We start from the raw sequence: 11,690 nt of genomic DNA on the forward strand, positions 1-11,690 counted from the left end.
GAGGCTAAATCTCAAAGTAAGCAGCTATATCCTTGTGTGAGTTGTGGCCTTCCTCATTTTTTTGTCCAGGCACCTGTGATTCACACACTTGAGTCTTTCTTTGTCCTATATAATAATCCATTATACCCATACGTATATACCTACCCACACACAGAGCTCCCCAAATCAGCAATTTTATCCAGTTTTATTTGTGAGAGAAATGGATATTAGCTAGTGATTAGAAATGTGTGTTTGTGTGTGTGTGTGTGTGTGTGTGTGTGTGTCCCTTCAATGCATAAGAGAGAATTTAAAAAGGAATTTCTGCCTTCATATAATGAATTGGGTATCAGTATAGAGCCCAACTAATCTAAAAATGTACAAATCTGCAGATAGGCAGATTCTGTATAATTTGTTAACCTGGATTATTATTTTCAAATTGTATATAGGTAATCCTCATTTTATGACCACAATCGACTCATTGGTCACCATGGTGATTTAAGAATGAGTCACTACAATTGTTAAACAAATCACATGGTCATTTAGTAAATCTTGTAGTCCTAAGTCTGAATCCATCTTATCAAGTGAATGTTTTTTGCTGAAAATAGCAAAAAAAAATTATCACAAAACATGATCGGGTGACTATAGAATGTGGCAATCATTGTAAATTCAAGCCAGTTGCCAAGTACCTCAAATGTGACCAGGTGGCCATGAGGGATGGTATAGCGATTGTAACTTCAAGGATGGTAATAACTTTTTTGAGTCAATTGTAACTTCAAATGGTCATTAAGCTGATGGTTGTAAGTTGAGAACTATCTTAGTTGCACTTGTCTGCAGAAAGAGTTTCAACATGTGAATAACACAGTATTTATGACTTCATTATTCTAGCCCACTCTAGATATGGACAGAGCAAGAATACAGGCATGGATCTAACTCTAGTTTCTTTATAGACTCCATATTACTGTCCCTTGTAATATACTATATCACAAGTCCCATTATCCATAGTCAGCCTCTGAATACAAGTAAATTGAAGAACAGATGAATTTACACTTTTCTCTTTGTGCCACCAAATGTTTGTGTCATGATTCCTTCATGACAAATTATATTAAAAACATAAAAACCTGACTTGCTTGTAACTCTATATTTAGGGACTCTTAAATATAGTGCTCAGAAGACATAGAAAGAATATAAAATTATGCATAACCTAAGAAAATAGACTCATCCAACAAAACTAAATGGAGAAAAGACAATGACATTCTGAGAAGAGACACTTTAAATCTGATTCAACACAGATGTTAGGGTGAGTTTTATTCTCATCCTGGCTACAGCCCAAGTATCTGTACAAGTGAATTTCTTCCATTCTCTCATAGAGGACATGCCATATAGTATTAACACAAAAGAGAGTTTCTATTAATTAGCTGAGAAATATAACACCATGCCTTCACACATTCATCCTCCTGCTGCCTTCAGAACTGAAAGAATTTTAGTAAAGTAACACATATGTTGCGTAAAGATTTATAATTAATCTCATAAAATGGGAAACAAAAACTACAGTACAGGCCAAAAGTTAGAAGATAGAATCATTTATGTCATTTTTGTAGATGACTGTTAATTAAATTATGAATCAAGAAGAATGTTAGGTTTTTAACAGAGCGTAAGATTTTGTAGGCCATAATCTGTATTTCTTTTAGATTATAAGTATCCCCCTTCTTACCATAATGCCAAACAACATCTATAATGTACCTAAAGAGTGCTCTTTCTAAAATTCGGGGGTGGGGTGAAGGTTCTGCAATTAGATGTCTATTTCAATAAATCCTGAATCAAAATGCCTATGGAACAGGAACTTTTCCCAACATCTGAATACTGTCAATCAAGAGATATTAGGCAATGATTCCGTTTTTCCAAATTTTACAAGTGTTTTTTTAATGTTTTGAGATTTCTATAGGAAAATAGATTGTGTGTGCGCACGCATGCACACGGAGGAAGAAAAAGGAAGATGCTGTGGAAAAACATAAGTAGTTATCTACGAGAAATGCCCATCTGGATTCCTATTTCTTTACTGTTATCATATCCATATGCTGAGGCACCCCATGTTTCTACATTGTTGCCTTCATAATATTTTTTTGTTTCAGAGCACCATATCTTTGCTTTTGATACTTTTATATGCCCTCACACTTGCCTTGAAACAAAGTACTTTCTGGTTGATCAACTTTCATTCTTTTTCAAATTTTTGCTTGGCTTGTCTTTCATGGCCATTGTCAGCTTCTGTATTCATTACCCATTAATTTACCATATTTGTTTTGAAAGTTTATTTTATTTTCTCAATACTATCCAGATCTTTTTCTATAGCTAGCCATGAATCTGCAGGCTTCCCCTTTATGTGCCTCATCATATTTAATTCCTGAAAGCAAAGACAATTTCCGAGTTCTCTATAGCTATACATTTTATTGGAATTAAATAAGCATAAGACAATGGTGCATTAGACAGAAAATATAATGCCCCAAATCAGCCATTTAAGCTCAATAACAGAGCAAAGAATTAAATTTGTTTCACAAGTTCTGAATGGATGCTAATAAGGTAGTTCTGAAAAGCTCTGCCCCACCGTCACCGTCATACCCTCAACCTGAACCTTGAAGAATACAATTTAATTCTGTGTAATACCCATACATTAACAATTTGAATGCTGCATTATTAGCTGCTGTTCAAAAATGTAAAAGATTCTTCCATCTTGTATGCATATTCCCAGTTGATGCAGAGGGGGTGACTTGGTTCTGGAGGTTTTCTGAGCCAGTTCACGTTTCCAGAATACTTTTAAAACATTGCTCTTGGTTTGGCATTTAGTGGTTGAGATTAAACTAACATTGTGCCAATAGAAAGTTGTGTACTTTATTTTGTGCTCTTTGTTTTGCTTTCAACTGTTGCTATCCACCTGGATCTGTTTAGTAGGGTTACTATATACATTGAATTAAATAAATATTAATCAACAATGAAGTTTACTAATATCTGGGAATGCCTTTTCACATTTTTGCAGTGTGTGTTTGTCATTAGGGTCACAAGGGGAACAACCCTTTTTCTTGTCCCATTCTTTAATCACTGAGGGAAAATACTGTAGTTCCATCATAGACCTTCCGCAACCACATAAAATGCCCCAAGCTAAATCTTCCATTTAGTTCAGGCAGATTAACTCGATCATGACATGGAATGTGTGACAGTCCAGTGGGCTGTTTGTTGATCCATCAGTAGCTGAGGTCACTGCAAAGTTTTTCAATTAGCCATTGAATGATCTGGATAGCATGTTACCCTGACAGCTGTCATGACCCGGGTTGGGTGTTGTTGCAGAGGGGGTGAACTGGCTCAGGAGGGTGACTGAAGTTCTGTTCCCCAGTGTTGTAATCACATCTAATGTGATATTTCCCTGTCAACATTTAAAACATGCATGTGGGCAAGCCCAGAAATGGTCAAAAGTGCACATCTTAATAACAGACGGAGAGCCCTGGGAAAATTCCCTGCATGCAATTTTTCAGAATGGACTTCTATTTATGTTAAATGTTTTTGGTCACTATGACTTTGGAGTGTATTACTACAAGGTACAGCAAAAAATTAAAGAGCATATATTATAAAGCACCAAACCTTTAAAAAGTTCCAACAGATCCCTCTGTTGCAATAGGAATGGACTCCTGCTCCTTCCCCCCCCCTCCTTTTTTTTTCATTGCCAGTGCATGCACCAACACTTATGTTCATTTTTTCAGCTCCTTGTTACCAGGGCTTTTATTTTCCTACCAAAGATGCTCAGGTTTGGTTATTGATCAATGGTTGATTTAAGTACGGACTCTGATGAATTAATATTACATCGATTACCAGATTTGTTTTTTGCTTAATTTCATGGCAGCAAAAACATTTTGGATATGAGAATCTAACACTCGTGACAGATAAAAAAGAAATCAGTGCAGATAATACAAACCTAGAGCCAATAATTTCTTTTTAGTGCCTTAGTTTGATTAATAGCAGGTTTCATTCAGAAAATAGGTAATAGGCTCTATTACCGGTTTGTATGGAGGTGGCTAGTAATGATGAAAAACTAACTGTAATGTTGCTTTCAAGCCTATTATTCTGGTTACTTTGCTTTACAACTGGAAAAGTTTATTTATTACATTTATTTTATTCATTAATTTGTTTATGTCACCCATCTTCTCTGCAAAGTTTGGAGCTGTTCAGTTTGTTTGATCTAAAGAGGAGTTAGACTTCTTTTAAAGTAGAACTAGGCTGAAGTTTTGCTGTGGGAAAAGGTGTGGATGACAGTGAGCATCTAGTGCTTTTAAGGGTGTGTTTGAAAATGTAGGAACAACTGAATTTCCAAAAACTGAGAGTGATCTATAAAACTTTTTCCTCAGTCTATTTTTTCCTCAGATGAATTGGACCTGCAAATTTAAAATTGCCAGAAAGGGCATGGAGGATTATATATATTTGGTCAACAGAGAATTTATCTGCATATGAGGGTGAACTCACATATTGTTGTACCTGTACATATTTCCCCTGTTGCAGGAGAGGAAATGGCATTACAACAATTGAGATATTGGGCAATTGTTATCTCTGGCAGTGATTATTTTGTGAAATATAGCATGTCATTTTCTCTTGCTGGCCTTAATTTCCTACTCACTTGCTCAAAGGGAGCATTATAAAATGTTAACATAACTCCAGTAAGGTTCTAGGCAGGGAAATTCTAGTTACTTGTTTAAATCTCTGCAGTGTCAGGCCATGTTATGCAAAGCAGTCCCTTTGTATGCCAAGTATCTAATGGAGGTTTCCCATCCCCAGATTTCCCACTGTGAATTCTATATGTAGATAACGCGTGACCATAGAGGTATTTCAGCGTGAAATCTGAGTTGTGTTCTCACAGTATGGAATTTGCATACTAGTGGGCATAAGGTGTGACCAAGTGCTGAATTACACACGTCCTATGTTTGCCCATTGCAATATAGGTGGCAATATTATCAATGTAGAGATTAACTTTTTCAATCCTCTCTTTCCCCAGTTTAAATTAACAACACAGTTCCTGCTGAAGATCTGCATCTGTTATAAATTGTTTTATCAAGAAGATATGATCATGTCTATAACCCGATGAACTATACTTTGTAGTATCAATAGCCATTTATTACTTCAACTATTAGAAGTTTGTTGTCTTTAAATATCATTCTTAAGGAAGAAGAGAAAGAGGGTGCTCCTGCTTAATGGAATTTAGATCTGACCTTTTGATATATATAACAAAGTTTCTGTTAATTTTTCAAAAATGCACATATCTCCTGTGCCATCTACATTCATTTTTTCTATATGCCTGTGTTGGCTGCTCCAGTGATATATCTTTGCCAATGGAAAACCAGTGGTGTTGCAATTTCATGCACATACTATTTGCAGCACAAATAGTGAAGTGGAGTTATACAAAATCCTAAATTATTTAGGTAGTAGATAGTACACAATAACATACCTAAATCAAAATAAATAGTTCTTGCTTGTTCAGTTTTTCCTTCCTTCCTTCCTTCCCTCCCTCCCTCCCATATACATTTCAGTTAATTTTTGTTCAAGTTCTCAGAAAAATATAAATTCCTAGTCATTTATTTCAATAACTGATGGAATTGACTGAAGCACCTTATAAATTCACAAGTGAAAAGTAAGCACCATTAAAAAAAAAAACCTTTGCTGAAAAATGTAATGCCTACACATGTGGCAGTGGGACAATTTTTTAGGAAATTATTTCTACAGCTTTGGGATGATTCAATATTTCAAGTAACTATCTCTCAAGGTGAACTCTAATTTTGAAGATATTTAATTGTGTTTCTTTTAAGATATATAATAATACTGATGTGTGAGTTTGTATCATTGTATTGCATTAATAAATTATTTCCTTGGAATATTGGATATAATTATGAATGCTTTATTGTCTATCTTTCTCTAAATCTAAATAATTCAATTTAATCTAAATTGTTAAATATATTCCGATGAAATGAAAATAAAGAAGTTAATTAAGCAAGATAGATAATATAATTTAGCTATCTATTCATAGAGAGATATTAATAGCCAGATATTAATGTCATGTTTTAAATGTAGTATTAATATCATCTAATGGTATGAAGCCATAAAGGATAGCTTTTTAAAGTGGCCTCTTGTAGTTTGGACCAGATTCTCAAGTTCACTCCAGATAGGGTGAGCATAGCATCTTCCTTTTAAAGCATTCCAAAGCCTTCTCTTACCTCCTGCTGACAATAAATCACCAGCACACACAATAAAGTGCTCTCTTCCACCTGCCCCCTTCCCATCTCATCCTTTTCCCTCCGAGCAGGTGCTAAGGGGATGAGAAGAACTGCGGGGGTGACCTAATGACTCCCTTTAGGATCCTTTCTGTAATTGCCAGCTCTTGAGTATGGCCAGCTGCTGCTATTTCCAACTGAAAGTGCCTCTTGCCCTCTGAGGTCATCTCTTTCGAGTCATTGTTGTGGAATTTCCTGGCTTTCCTCCCAAGCTCTTGGCTTCTGTAATCCTACCAACACAAGCCTTGGAGATTTGGGCTTCAGTGCAGCAGGATATGGGCTTCTGGGCTCCATATATGAGCGCTTCTTAAGCTTTCTGGCTGGGTAGCCTTTAACCCTATATGTTCTTTGTGTAGATGGGACTTCAATTGTCATTCTCATCAAATAAATTTCTTTTTTTTTTTTAAAGGATTTTTAGAAAGGAATGTGGAAATTTTCATTTAGGTATAACTAGGGACAAAAAAATAAGTGTCAACAAAAAAGAGACATGTCAAAATAGCAACTGGAACAATTCCTTCATTTTGTACTTCATATGATTGTGCTTCATATGATTATTACTTAACAACATGTATATTTCCAACAACAAAAGTGAAGAGTGGTTTGGACAAAGCTGTGAAAAGATTTGCCATAGTGGACAGGCAAAATATTATCAGTTTTACCAGCCCAAATAAATGTATCTGGTATACTAAATTTAGTTTGCTTTTACTTGATTTAATCTAGTTATTGTTACATCCCAACTATTTAACAATTTGCTTATTTCTCTCCACAAAGATAACATTTTGGCAGCAACTTTTGGTAGTGTTGGCATTTTATGAACTAAGGTTTAATTTCTACAAGACATGTAATCCTGCATTATGTTCATTATGAACAGATAAATCTATGGGCAACACAAATGCACATGCACACACACTCACACACACAGAGCGAGAAAATTTTGCCTTCTTTTTTTGAAGAAATAATTCTGAACCAAGATCAATCCTACTAGTTAATGAACAAACCAACATTGAGGTAACAGACATTTGTTTTATCAACCCAACTATTTTCAACAATAAATCAAAGCACAGCAAATATTTATTTCTATCTTTATTACACCAAAGAGTAGGGTGACCAGACGTCCCGCATTTGGCGGGACAGCCACGCCTTTTCATAATTTTTCCCGCGTCCCGGGGCGTTCTCAAAAGATCCCGCTTTAATTTTGGCACCTTCTCGCTCGTTCCCCCGCCCATCCGCTGCTGCTCACATGGGTGGGGTAGTGTAGCGAGTGAGCGAGAGGATGGGCGGGGAGCGAGTGAGCCGCTCATTCGTTCCCCCGCCCATCCACTGCCGCTCGCATGGGCGGGGTGTAGTGAGTGAGCGGACGGATGGGAGGGAGAGCGGCTCGCCTTTCCAGCCCCACTTCCACCTGGACAAGCCATGGGAAAGCCTCCGCCTCTCCGAAAAGAGCCACCTGTGTGTGTGGCCCTCAGTAGGGTCTGGAAGCAGAGCCTTTCCCCAAAGCATCCCTTGTGCACTTCGGGGGCCGGCGGGCGAGGCAAGCGCAGCGGCCGGAGACTCCCCCGCGGGACCACTGTTCCCAAGGCAATAAAACACCACGCAGCACTTTTCAACTCCCGTGCAGTTGCAGTGATTTGTTGTGATGAGCACAGGGCGACTGGACTGACGGTAAGCCCCCGCCACCACCGGACTAACTGCTGCTGCCTCCTCCTCCTCTAACAGCACTGCCGGATTTGCTGCCTGGCGCTGTGGCTGAGGTGAAGCCGCCAAAGCTCCTGCCGTGCTTTTGAGGAGCCTTGAGGCCACAAGAGCCAGTAGGAAGGCGGCGGAGGGGCGGGAGCAGGAAAAAAGGCCCAATCTCCTCAAAAGCACGGCGGCGGAGGAGGGGGCAGGGCAGGGGTAACGCGGTGCCCAGCTCAGGTGCTCCGAGCAGAGGGGGAGGAAGCACCGCTGCTGCCATGGGCGGGAGCTTGGGCGGCTTCATCTCAGCGCCAGGCAGCAAAAAATTTAATCAAGAACACCCCCCGTCCCGCCCCGCCCACCAATGGTGTCCCACTTTACCAATTTTAAAATCTGGTCACTTTACCAAAGAGTACACACATCTATAATTAATAGGAAACAAATATTAACCTGCAAAATGTCATACACACACACACATAAATACACAAACATGCACACATGCATACATATTTATATTTAATTTTTATTACATTTTTTAAACAAAAGGATAAATATTAATACAAACTAATATAAATTAAGAAAGGAAGAAAAAAAGAAAGTAATCAAAGAAAAAAGAAAGGAAAAAACAGAAAAGAAAGAAAAAAGCTATAGAGAAGTAGCTTATATTCTTCATAGTACTTATAAGTAAAAAATAAATTATGTCTCTAAAGTTGCATCATATTACTCTTTCTATAATCTGTCCTATTTTTAAAATAAAGGATAGATTTGTTTGTATCTAAAATTTGTACACAGGAAGCCACAATGCAACATTGCCAAAATGGCAAAAGTGACTATCTCCAGATTGGTGAATGAAGGAGAAAAGATTGCATACTGTCCGCTCCCACCCTCCTCCCCATTTACTTAATTTATATGTGGAATATATATAATATTAGCCAGATGGATGGCATAGGAAACAAAGCTCTTATAGAATCTGGTAGTCCTGATAGAAATACTTCAAAATCTCCTCCCAGCAGGGAGCAATAGAAAGAGACCATAAAGGATGTAAGGGTCCCTAACAATGTTTTGAGTTCTAAGCACATGGCGCTTATAAGCAGTATCCTGAATAACAGGAAGAGAGCTTCCTATAATCTTCTCAGCAGTCCTTATCACTTTCTCAATGGACTTTCTCTCTAAGGCATGGCAGTCACCAACCAAACAGTGATGCAGTTTGTTAAAATGCTCTCAATAATGCTCAGTGGCCAGGGCAGAAGGAGAAAGATGTGTTTTCCTCATCTGACCCAGGAAATGCAGATGCTGGTTTGCATGCTTCACTAAGGATGACATGTGGAGAGAACAATTCAGATTGTTGGTTATCTGCATCAACAATCTGAATTGTCGATACTTAATACTGTTGACCCACTCTCTACAGTTGCATCCTTGATACTGAGTAGAGTATGACCTTGCCAGCTCATTCTAAAATCTACAATGATCTTGTTTGTTTTATTAACATTTAGGTTACTTTTATTGCACCAATCCACCAAAGCCTTCATCTCTTCTCTATAAGCATTTTCACTGTCGCCCCAGGTAAGACCCGCTGCTGCTGTGTAATCGGCATACTTCACAATATGATTGGTAGCAGATTTTGCACTGAAGTTGTGGGTCATCAAGGTGAACAGTAGCAGACTACAAACATGTAAAGTACCCTAACGATGCCTGCTTCATAATAAGCAACCCGATATTGTAATACAAAAAGCAGGGATTTATTAACAGCTTCATTGGGCATTCTTCATTAGGCATTTCTTATTCACAGCCATCTTTTTTGCTTTCTTTATCTGCTTTTGAACTTTGCCCGTATTTTTGTCCTCCCTTCAGTCTGTCATAAATCACATTATCCAATAGCTTCATTCATCTCAAGCCAGCTACTGTAATCTGAGATCTGGCTCTGCCGATGCTCGGCATGTCAACTCTCTGTGTTGACATCCAGCTCCCCTCACTTTTCAAAGGCAATCTGTGCAAGCAAAAACAATTTGAGTACCAGTGTGGGATTCAAGGCTGCGTCCTCCCCCCAGGCTTGTCTGGATTTTTTCATGGAATCTCTCTATAAGGCGCTTAGCCTGGATATTTCCACTCTTTACCCAAGATGCCTCTGACAAGGGATAGCCCTTCCACTTAATTAAGTACTGGAGTTGCCTCCTGTTCCACCTTGAATCAAGGATGGGTTGCACCTCATAATGGGTTTGGTCCCCTATGACCACAGGGCCTGGGGGCTCCCAGGGCAGTGGTCTCAGAGTGGATCTGACCATAGGTTTTAAGAGGCTACTATGGAATACTGGGTGTACCTTCCCTAGCAGTCGGGGCAGTTTCAGTTGCACTGAGACTGGGTTGATGATCTTTACTATGGGGAATGGTCCCACAAACTTTGGTCCCAGTTTCTTGCTAAGGAGTCTTAACCTCAAACATTTTGTGGAGAGGTAAACCTTCTCTTCCACCAGGAATGGTCATTGCAGAGCTCGGTGTTTATCTGCCTGTTTCTTATAGGTTTGTGCTGCTTTAGCTCGTGCTTTTTTGACATTTTCCCAAGCTGCTTTTAGCATTGACATCAGTCAGTCAAACTGACTGAGGAAGGGGGATCCCTTGGATACTCAGGCATTGGGACAAAGCCCATGCCGCTCACAACTTTGAACAGTGTTAGTCCTATGCTGCTGTGAACAGCATTATTGTATGCAACCTCAGTGAAGGTCAGAAGGTCTGCTCAATTGGACTGCTGATAGTTCATGTAGCACCTCAGGTACTGCTCCTCCATAGCATTCAATCTCTATGCCCCCCTCCATTGGTGCTTGGGTGAAAAACCGAGCCAAGGCCCTGGGATGACCCAATGGATCGCAGGAACTCCTTCCAGAACTTAACCGTGAACTGGACCCCTTTGTCTGAGATAATTCTTCAACGAACTCCATGCAGGTGGTAGATGTGCTTCAGGAACAGTTTGGCCAGCTTGTGAGCTGAGGGTAGTCCGCTACAGGGTATGAAGTGTGCCTGTTTGGAGAACAGGTCTATCACAGTTCAAATCATCGTGTTTTCCCCACTTTTTGACAACTCTATTACAAAGTCCATTGCGATCTCCTCCTACGGCCTAATTGGCTCTGCTACTGATTGCAGCAATCCGGGGGGGGGGGGGTGTTCCTGGTCACATCTTCATTGTGGCACAGATGGTGCAACTTTTCATGTAACTTTCCACATCTTTCTTTATTTTGGGCCACCAGAACTGCCTCCGGGCTAAGTGTAAGGTCTTTAGGAATCCAAAGTGGCCTGCCAGTTTGGCATCGTGGCTCCTCTGGAGAATTAGGGTGTGTAGGGATTCCGGGACATAGAGTTTCGTCCTCTTCCATGCAAGGTCATTTCTTTTTGTCAAGATGTGTTGGTTGTTTTGGAACCAAGGGTCTGCTAGCAGTTCAGTTTTGAGTCTCATGGTTAGGTCACCTGCTGGTTGGTCATACCAGTCACGGCGTTGTTGTCTGGTGGTCACTTGGGCAGCCATATGTGTAAAGGGAATGATGGCGTCCACCACCTGCTCCCATTTGCATTAGTACTGGGGCATGTGGGAAAGGATGTCAGCTAGAAAGTTCCTCTGCCCTGGAATGTGCTTTAGTACAAAGTTGAAGCACTTGAAATATTGAGCCCATCGGACTTGTTTGGGTGATAGTTTCAGTGGGGTCCTAAGAGCCTCCAGATTCTTATGGTCAGTCCAGACTTCTAATGGTT

Source organism: Thamnophis elegans, chromosome Z (assembly GCF_009769535.1).
Source record: "Thamnophis elegans isolate rThaEle1 chromosome Z, rThaEle1.pri, whole genome shotgun sequence".
In the NCBI taxonomy this organism is placed as follows: domain Eukaryota; kingdom Metazoa; phylum Chordata; class Lepidosauria; order Squamata; family Colubridae; genus Thamnophis; species Thamnophis elegans.